The following is a 9,031-nucleotide window of genomic DNA, read 5'->3' as shown; positions in this document are numbered from 1 at the left end:
TGGAAGAAAGCCAGCATCACCCCAGTCTTCCAAAAGGGCAAGAAGGAGGAGCCAGGAAACTACAGGCCTGTCAGCTTCACCTCCATCCCGGGAAAGGGGATGGAACAGCTCCTCCTGGAGGTCATCACTAAGCATGTGGAGGACAAGAAGGTGATCAGGAGTAGTCAGCAGGGATTCACCAAAGGGAAATCATGCTTGACCAGTCTGATAGCCTTCTAGGATGGAATGAGTGGCTGGGTAGATGAGGGGAGAGCAGCGGATGTTGTCTTCCTGGATTTCAGCAAGGCTTTTGACACAGTCTCCCATCACATCCTCCTAGGTAAGCTCAGGAAGTGTGGGCTAGATGAGTGGACAGTGAGGTGGATTGAGAACTGGCTGGATGGCAGAGCTCAGAGGGTTGTGGTCAGTGGCAAAGAGTCTAGTTGGAGGCCCGTAGCTAGTGGTGTCCCCCAGGGGTCAGTCCTGGGTCCAGTCTTGTTCAATGTATTTATTCATCAAGGACCTGGAGGAAGGGACAGAGTGCACCCTCAGCAAGTTTGCTGATGATACTAAACTGGGAGGAGTGGAGGCTACACCAGAAGGCTGTGCTGCCATTCAGAGGGACCTGGACAGGCTGGAGAGATGGGCAGAGAGGAACCTCCTGAAATCCAACAAAGGCAAGGGCAGGGTCCTGCACCTAGGCAGGAATAACCCCATGCAGCAGTACAGGCTGGGGGCTGACCTGGTGGAAAGCAGCTCTGCCGAGAAGGACCTGGGAGTGCTGGTGGACAACAAGTTGACCATGAGGCAGCAATGTGGCCTTGTGGCCAAGAAGGCCAATGGGATCCTGGGGTGCATTAGGCAGAGTGTTGCCAGCAGGTGGAGGGAGGTGCTCCTGCCCCTCTCCTCAGCCCTGGGGAGGCCTCACTTGGGAGTACTGTGCCCAGTTCTGGGCTCCCCAGTACAGGAGAGACATGGAGCAACTGGAGTGAGTCCAGCGGAGGGCTATTAAGATGGTGAAGGGACTGGAGCCTCTCTCCTCTGAAGAAAGGCTGAGGCAGCTGGGCCTGTTGAGCCTGGAAGAGAGAAGACTCAAGGGGGATCTGGACACTGTGCATAAATACCTGAAGAGAGGGTGTCAAGAGGATGAGGCCAGCCTCTTCTCCGTGGTGCCCAGCAATAGGATGAGAGACAGCGGGCGCAAAATGAAACACAGGAAGTTCTCTTTGAACATGAGGAAAAGTTTCTTTACTGTGAGAGTTACTGAGCACTTGTTGGGGTTTGCAGTTCACCTTTATTTGACCTCCATCAGACTGCCCAGCCCTGGTCGGGATTCCCGCCAGTGTCCATTTAAACTCATTGGTGAGGAGAGGTCACATGTTACTAGGGTCCCTGGCTGTCCATCACCAGGAGCTTTCCAGAAGAGAGGCGGAAACCACGCTTGGCATGACCACGCCCACAATTGGCCCTTGGTATAAAAGGTGGCTGCTGGTGCCACAGGGGAGCTTCTGGGGGCTGCCGGAGTTGGTGGTGGTAACCGAAGAAAGAAGAGAAGAACCGAGAAGGAGCATGGCTGCGGGACAGCCGTCATTGGGAGCAAAAGCACCGGGTAGGAAGACGAGTGCTCCTTCAGTGCTCCCCCGCCCACTCCCTCCTGGTAGGGGACGCCGGACCAGGACAAGCCCGCCGGAGTCCACCACTCCTGAGCAGCTGCACGAGGTGTTGTAAGTTAACCACTACAGGCTTTGTTCCCGGGGGTCGGCATACCTCATTGGTGTGGCCGGATCGCAAATACGGGTTGTACCTGAACACGGTTTTATACCGAGGATCAGCACACCCACCCACCCACCTACCCACCCAGTGTGGCTAGATCACTTCTACGGGCTTTGTTCCCGGGGATTGGCACGCCTGTCCAGCAGGGCCTGATCAGGGCCATGCCCCCCACCCCCCAGCCCCCGCACCCCTTCTCTTTTTTTATAAAGGCACGTCAATATCATTCATAATTTTATTTGCTGTGAAACCTTATTTGCTTTGTTGTTATTTTTCCTGGAAGCTCCCACTAAATACCATTGTATATAGTTACTATATGTTTGTCTTGACTGTTTACCATTGTATAGTTACTGCATGTTTGTATTGATTGTTTAACTGAACTGAGGAGAATAATCAGTTTTCCCACAATGCCCTTCAATTGGTGTGGGCGCTCCTCTGCTATGGACCGGGACAGCACTGGAAGAGGTTGCCCAGAGCGACGGTGGAGTCTCCATCCTTGGAGATGTTCAAAAGGCATCTGGACGCAAAGTGGGGCAAGGCGCTCTAGCTGGCCCTGCTTGAGCAGCGGGGTTGGACTAGATGTTCTCCAGAGGTCCCTTCCAACCTCAAGCATTCTGGGATTCTGTGAAAGCCCCAAACCCTGCACGGATGCCTGAAGCCTAAGGCCTAAGCTGCTCCCTGACAGCCCCTAACCGTCCAGCTGCTTTTGTAAGACTAGCTGGAAGGCGTTTGGGGCTGGGGAGGCAGAGGAAGGGCAGGGTGTGTGGGGTGCTGGAGAGAAAGCACACAGGGAGGTGAGAGGGAAGGGGAAGGGCAGGGGAGAGGGAGCTGGAGGTGAAGGTGTGAGGGCTGGGCTGTAGGTGGTGAGGTCAGTTGTGCTGCAGGAAGCTGCTTGGTGAGGAAGCAGCAGGCTGGCCTGGGGAGGTGCTCAAGTGAAGGACGAGGGGTAGCTCAGGAGGGCCGAGAGTAACTCGGGAGTAACTATGACTCTCTGAAGATGGGGCCATAGTTACTGACTGGGCTGAGCTGCAGAGGCAACACCTCCTCGTGGTCCCGCTGGATGCCCACTCGTGGGCAACCAAGTTTGCCTCTGCCCCAGTGTGCAGTGTTACAGTTGCTTCCTCCCTATCGACTGGCCTCACTGACCACTCGATAGTACGAGGTGAATCAAAATTTTTCGATTGTGGATAATTGGCTTACTCGTGGTCCAGAGCCCTTGGCCTAGGGGCTGCTTAAAGGCACACCAGTTGAACTTGGGGGCTGGTTCTTCTGGCATGTTTTTAACTCCCGCAGTCATGTTTGACAACCTAGTAAGACCTTGGGTTGTCAATTTCATGTCAGTGGGCACCCAGATGGATGAGTTTCCCATTGATGTTGCTGCCGCTAGGCCAGCGACTTTAACATCAAATGGGTGGCCTGTCATTTCACAGAATCTGACATTTTATAACTCGGATTATGACCCTTGGGATGGGACTATTCCTGGACCAAGTCTCGATTGCATGAAAGATCTGCCAGAGGTTTAGGAGGCTTTGGAATCCCCGGTCGGCTCACCCGTGGTAGGCCGGACTGATGAAGCCCAGGGTGGAGGCGATGGCGGGAGAGGTTCTGGAGTCTCCCTCTCGCAAGGCAATCTTACCAGCTTTGGCGACCCCTATTCTTGACTCCAGGGGGGAGCAGCTGACGGTGGCACGCCAGTTGTGAAGATCCCAGATGAACATCCAGCATGTCCATGCTGTGGAGTCAAGGCAGGAAGAATTGGGGCGTTGACTGAACATCTGCGGAGGGCCCATGGTCGGCGACGAGTGCTATTTCAGTGTTCCCGGTGTGGGAAGCTGAACGAGAAACATCATAGCGTTGCCTGCCGCTTCCCGAGGTGCCGCGGAACCCTGGGGGAAGTAGAAGATGAGGACTCGGAGGCCCCTCTCCCATGGAACTGGGAGGAATGCGACTGGGCGTTCAAGATGAAGAGCGGCCTTTCCCAACACAAACGTCTCGTTCACCCGAAGACTAGGAATAGAGAAGGGATTGAGGCGTCTTGTGCGAAGGGAAAGGGACTGCGAGGTATGCCCAAGAGTATTTGGTCGGAGGAAGAGAGGGCTCTGCTGAGGGAGCTGAAACAGAGGTTCAGAGAGGCACGAAACATCAATAAGCGGATTTCTGAGCATTTGCCCAGAAAATTGATAAAGCAATTCAGTGATAAGAGACGGCAGCTGGCGGCTGGTGCCAAAGTATTCACATTGCCGAAAAGAGCTGGCAGTCCATCTTGGTATGTTCCGGCATGTGAGGACATGGAGGGCTGCGAGACGTCGGCCAAGAGAGAAGCCACGTTTTGTGGAGGTAAGGTGTCTTGGGGGAATGGTGCTGCAGGTGGCCAGGGACTGGTGGCCTGTGGGAGGCCCCTACCCAAAGCCTGACCCCTAACCTGAAGCCCTACCCTTCTGCCTTGCCTCCTTGCCCTCTCTCTTTGCTAAGGCCAAAGCCAAAGTGCTATGATGAAGCCTGAATCTCTGTCCCATGACCCTAACTCTTTGCCTGTGCCTGAAGCTAATCCCATGCCCTGATCCCTTGCCTTGAAGCACTAGACTGGACTTTAGCCCTCACTCCTACCCAAACCCACAACCTTCTGCCACAAAACTCTAGCCCATACCCGCAAGCCTGAGCACAAACCCCAAGCCCAACACTCAAGCAGAACCCACAAGCCTTCCCTAATCCCACTAAGCGCAAAGCCCAAAGCCTCCACTGGTGCCTGAGGCCTAAGCCCAAAGCTCCTCCCTCAAAGCCCCTAACTGTCCAGCCCTCTTGTCAGCCTAGCTCAAAGGTATTTGTAGCCTGGGAGGCAGGGCAAGCTCAAGTGCTCAAGTTAAGGGCGAGGGGCAGCGCAGGAGGGCTGAGAGGTTGTGGGAGGATGGAGGAAGAGGCAGGTTGGAGGGAGAGCGCTCGGTTGTTGACAGAGAGGTCCCTTCTGTTTCAGCACGTGGCTGCCCGGGGGGAAGAGGACAGCTGTGAGGACATGAAGGGCTTCCTCATCTGGGACAGAGCGGACCTCTCTAATAGCATCTCTGTAATAAAAAGCAATCTCCTCAGTTCAGTACCTGAACGCTGGGCTCTTCTTCCAAAGCTGGAGTCACAAATGTTGCCGAGGAATGGTGTCCTTTTAGGGAAGGAGGGTGAGATTCAGGACTTCCTTGTTGGGCCGTCTGTCCATGGAGACGGTGAATGATCCCAGAGTTACCTCCTGAGGCTGGGCCGCATGTGGTTGGGCTGGTGGCAGACGACCATCCCCCTGGAGAGGAAACAAGGCGCCAGGAGAGCTCAGAGCATTTCTGGGAACAGGAGACAGTGGGGGTGGGCATTGAGTGGAGCCTCACAACACAAGAGACCATTCAAGGTAGTCTCTGAGCGATAAGAGCAAATCAACAAATCTCTGCAATCCTAGGAGAGGCAGTGGAGATCCTACTAGGAGGCTCAGGGAAGGGAGCCTGCACAGTCATCCATGGCACCCTCTTTGAAACGCCATAGGCTAGGCCCAGTGCAGCCCCATCACACATCTTGTGCCCTTGGCAATGCTCCCACAGCCATAGGAAATGGGAGGCGGGGACTGCCAGCAGCATGATAACCATCCTCTTGGGTCTGCTTTGTGCTCTGACAAGCATGGCCACTGTGGACTTTCCCCATGGCCTCCTGGCACCACTGTTGTCTCTCTCTGCTGAGCAGCAGTGCCTGCACAGAGCCCTGCAGGGCGCGCAGGGCAGGGGGTCCTGGAATGGCTGGCCAGCCCAGCATGGACACCCTCACCTGGGGAGAGGCTCTGTCTGGGGAGCAAGGAGGTGTCTGGAGGGGAGCAAGGGGGCGGTGGTGAGTGGGACAGGAGGGAATGAGAAAGAGAATCCCGTTTCTGCATCCACCAGCTTGGGGAAGGCTGCTCTGTCAGTGGAGCAGCACGAGTTGCCTGAAGAGCCCCACAGGGACGGGCAGCACTGGTGGAGGGGGGCTTGGGGAGAGGGTTCACTCAAGTGCCCGTGATGGGAACCGGGGTCAGACCCCGTCCAGGGGTTGCCAGGCAAGTCCCTAGTGACAAGGCAGGTCTGAGGTCAAGCTGGAAAGACAGGCCACAGGCCAGGGTGCAGATCACCAAAGGCCATGACCAGGCATAGGCATGGCTGTGATGGAGCTGCACACACATCCTCCTACAACAGCATTCAGGCAGGGACTGACCGTCCAGGCGTCAGCTTAAATGGAGCTCCTGGGCCCATAGGCACAAACTGGCTTCAACAACTAGCTACATGCCTTCTCCTCTCATTAGTGGCACACAGGAAGGAGTGAACAAGGTTCCTACTGTCCCTACTTACTATGTCCCTGCCTACTAGACAAGGTAAGAGCCTAAGTTCAAGGAAGAAGGCATCTGTTCTGGCACTGTGGTAACAAAATCCAAATTTGCCGTGGCTGATGCCTTGATTCTGCTGAGTGATTCCTGGGAAGGTATGCAGAAAAGCATTTCATTAGGAGGAACCTTCTGTGAGTCCATGGGGCTTATGTCAGAGCCCTGAGTGCACTAAGAAGCCTGAATGGCCCTGAGCAGCTTCCCCTGGGCCCTGACTGGCCAAGGCCCCTGCCATGTGACCTGAGTTATGCCCCTGGGCTCCTGGTTCCCTGTCCCTTAGGGAGTGGCATCCCTTGCTTCCCCAGCTCCCTGCACCCTTTCAGGAGCACTGAGCAAGGGAATGGGGGCTCCTCACTCAGGGCAGGCTACTGCTCCCTGCTTCCTCAGAGCCCTTCCCAGCACAGACCAGCCACTCAGCAGCCATCCCCTGGCTCTCCAGGGTGGCCCTAGCCTGCCTTGCTCCCTTTATGGAGCACAAGGACCTGATTGTCCAGACCCTGAGGACCTCTCTGTGGCTTGTCAGTGTGCAGCTGTGGCTGAGGTAGCCTTGCTGGAGCTCTGGCAGGGCAGTCACTCAGCTGCTGCCTGTCCACTTCCAAGGAGGAAGCTGGGTGAGGAGGATGGCCAGAGTGGCTCCTGCCCAGGGCCTCAGGCAGCTCTCAGACCTGCTTCTCACTGTGCACAGGCACCTCATGGTATGCCTGAGAGTGCTGTGGGAGCCTTGGGGGAGCTCAGCCGTGCTTTTCCTCACGCCCTCCCCCTTAGCACTCCCAAAGGAGGAGCCTATGGAGCAAGGTGCCATGCAAGCTCATCCCAGGAGCAAGAGCACAGATGGAGGGAAGGGGCATGCTTTCACTGTGTGTGGGAGGGGAGGGAGGATGGGGAGGGGGGAGGCCCCTGTGTTGTTCCTTGTCCCAGTAACCCTCCTGCTCCTCTTGGGGCTGTGTGCCCTTGAGCCTCACTTCCCCATGCCCCTTACTGCCCTCCCGCAGGGGTGTGCCATCCAAACCATTGCCCTGGTGGACTCAGGGGCTTCCCACCCTCTTGTGGCCTCTGAGTTTGTCCCGAGTGCCCATATCCTTACCTAGCCTCTGCTGACCTCTCACCACAGTCACTGCAGGAGATGGGAGCATGCTTGCACTTCCCTGTGGGAGGCTGTTACTTGGAGGGTGAGGGTCAGAGCCAGCCCTGGTGGCCTCATGGAACTGTTCCCCAGCTACAGCACCGCACAGGGCTGCCCCTAGAAAGGCCCGTGTTCCTGGTGCGGTGCTGCACCACACCAGCAGTTGTCTGGCTGCATGGCTGCCATGACGGCGTCTGAAGGGAGCTGTCTGCGGTGACCTCCTGTTGTGCAGTGACCAAGCAATGGAACTGCACAAGAGTGGTGCCAAGTACAGCAGCCCTGCAGCATAGTGGTGCCCTCAGCACAGCACAGCCTCAGCACCAAGGTCCCTGCCTCACTGCAGCTGCCACCAGGGCCACAGCCTGCAGCTCTGACTCCCCCAGGTGTCAAGACCATACCTTCTCCTGGACGTCCCTGGCAATGCTCCTAGGTGAGTGCAGCGACTGTGCGGATCTTTTCAGAAAGAAGGGTGCAGAAACCCTACCACTCCCTTGCTGCTGCTTTTCTCTTCTTGTTTATTTCTTTAATGTGGGGGTTGGGGGAGAAGAAAGGATGGCCCTGTGGAGATTACAGGGGGCTGAACGCCATGGGAGTAAAGAACTGGCAGCCCCGTTTCTCTTAGCAGTGCTCTTGGAATGCCTACAGGGGACTCGCTTGTTCATAAAGCTGGGCCTGCAAGACGGGCCCAGTATGTTGTCAATGATGTGCTGGAGGAATTGCTTGATGCCTGTGTTCTGGCATAACTGCCACGTGCCCTCCTGAGCTGGCAGCCCCTGCTACTGTGCAAGGGATGTAGCTGCTTTTGGCATGTGTTACCTTGTGTGGGCAGTTCTTGAGGCAGGATTATTCCTCCTGCAGCTCCCAGAAGAGCTCTCCTCTGGCAGAGGACTTCTTGGTGGACGCCAGAAGCACAAGCACCTTCTGCACAATGGAAATGGGCACTGAGCAGAGTCCCCTTCCTAGGCCACCTAGACCCCAGCTGGCCTTTTGCTGGAGAAGCAGCTGCCTCAGACCGAGCCATTGGGGCCACCATGTCCCAGAGGGTTGCCCCAAAGCAAGAACTCTACCCTTGGGCCTTCTTCTCTAGGCAGCTCCCTCCCACTGAGGGCAAGTAGGATTCTGGGGACAAGGCGGCTCTGGTGATCGAAGCTGCCTTTGAGGGGTGGCAGCACCTTCTCAAGGGAGCGGAAGAATGGACAGTGGTGCTCACCAAGCCCTGTATCTTCTCTTGCTGTTGGGGAATGAAGGGCCTCTCTCGCCAGGAGGACAACCGAGATTTGGATGCGCACCTTGCCTGTGAAGGCCCTGTGCTTTTTCCTTGCAGATGCTTCCTCACTGCCACAGCAGAGCAGGAACATCTTGCAGAAGCAACACTCCTCACTCTGCCAAATGGGCAGAATTTGCTGTGCCACAGCAAGTGACCTGCTCTTGGCACCCCGTTGTGCTGGCGCAGCATGGTGCTAGCCCAGCCTCCCCTAGCCTGTGACAAGAGGATGGCTGCCTGCACTGGGGCAGGCAGATGTATAGCCTGTACAGACTGCTGTTAGCACTGCTCCTCCCTGTGCCGAGCACTCGGCCCCAGAAGTGGGGCTGCCTTTGTGTTCACCCGCCCACCTCACTGAGGAAGTGAACAAATCATCAGGGTAGTGGTATTCCACCAGTGGCCAGGCTGCAGTGTAGGTCACGCACATGCAGGGCTTCCCACTGATTCTACACCTCTCGTGTCTCTTCACAGCACCAGACTAGAGTCAGGCTCAACAGGGTCCTCTTTCCCTGCT

The 9,031-nt window shown here is 56.3% G+C and overlaps 1 long non-coding RNA gene across 1 annotated transcript in view; it reads right to left on the bottom strand.

Annotated features, from left to right (window-relative positions):
- Positions 1-1,970: 1,970 nt before the first annotated feature.
- The window catches only part of LOC138063060 (uncharacterized), a 7,729-nt gene continuing 668 nt past the window's right edge, over positions 1,971-9,031 (bottom strand). The window contains exons 2-3 of the long non-coding RNA XR_011136676.1: positions 4,842-5,032; positions 1,971-3,635 (exon numbers count right to left, since the gene is read on the bottom strand). This is a non-coding gene — a long non-coding RNA (uncharacterized lncRNA). The remainder of the gene's footprint in view (positions 3,636-4,841; positions 5,033-9,031) is intronic.

The sequence above is a fragment of the Struthio camelus genome, chromosome 31 (assembly GCF_040807025.1).
Source record: "Struthio camelus isolate bStrCam1 chromosome 31, bStrCam1.hap1, whole genome shotgun sequence".
NCBI lineage: Eukaryota > Metazoa > Chordata > Aves > Struthioniformes > Struthionidae > Struthio > Struthio camelus.
Note: the sequence above shows the minus strand (reverse complement) of the source record. Positions and strands in the feature narration are given on the sequence as shown.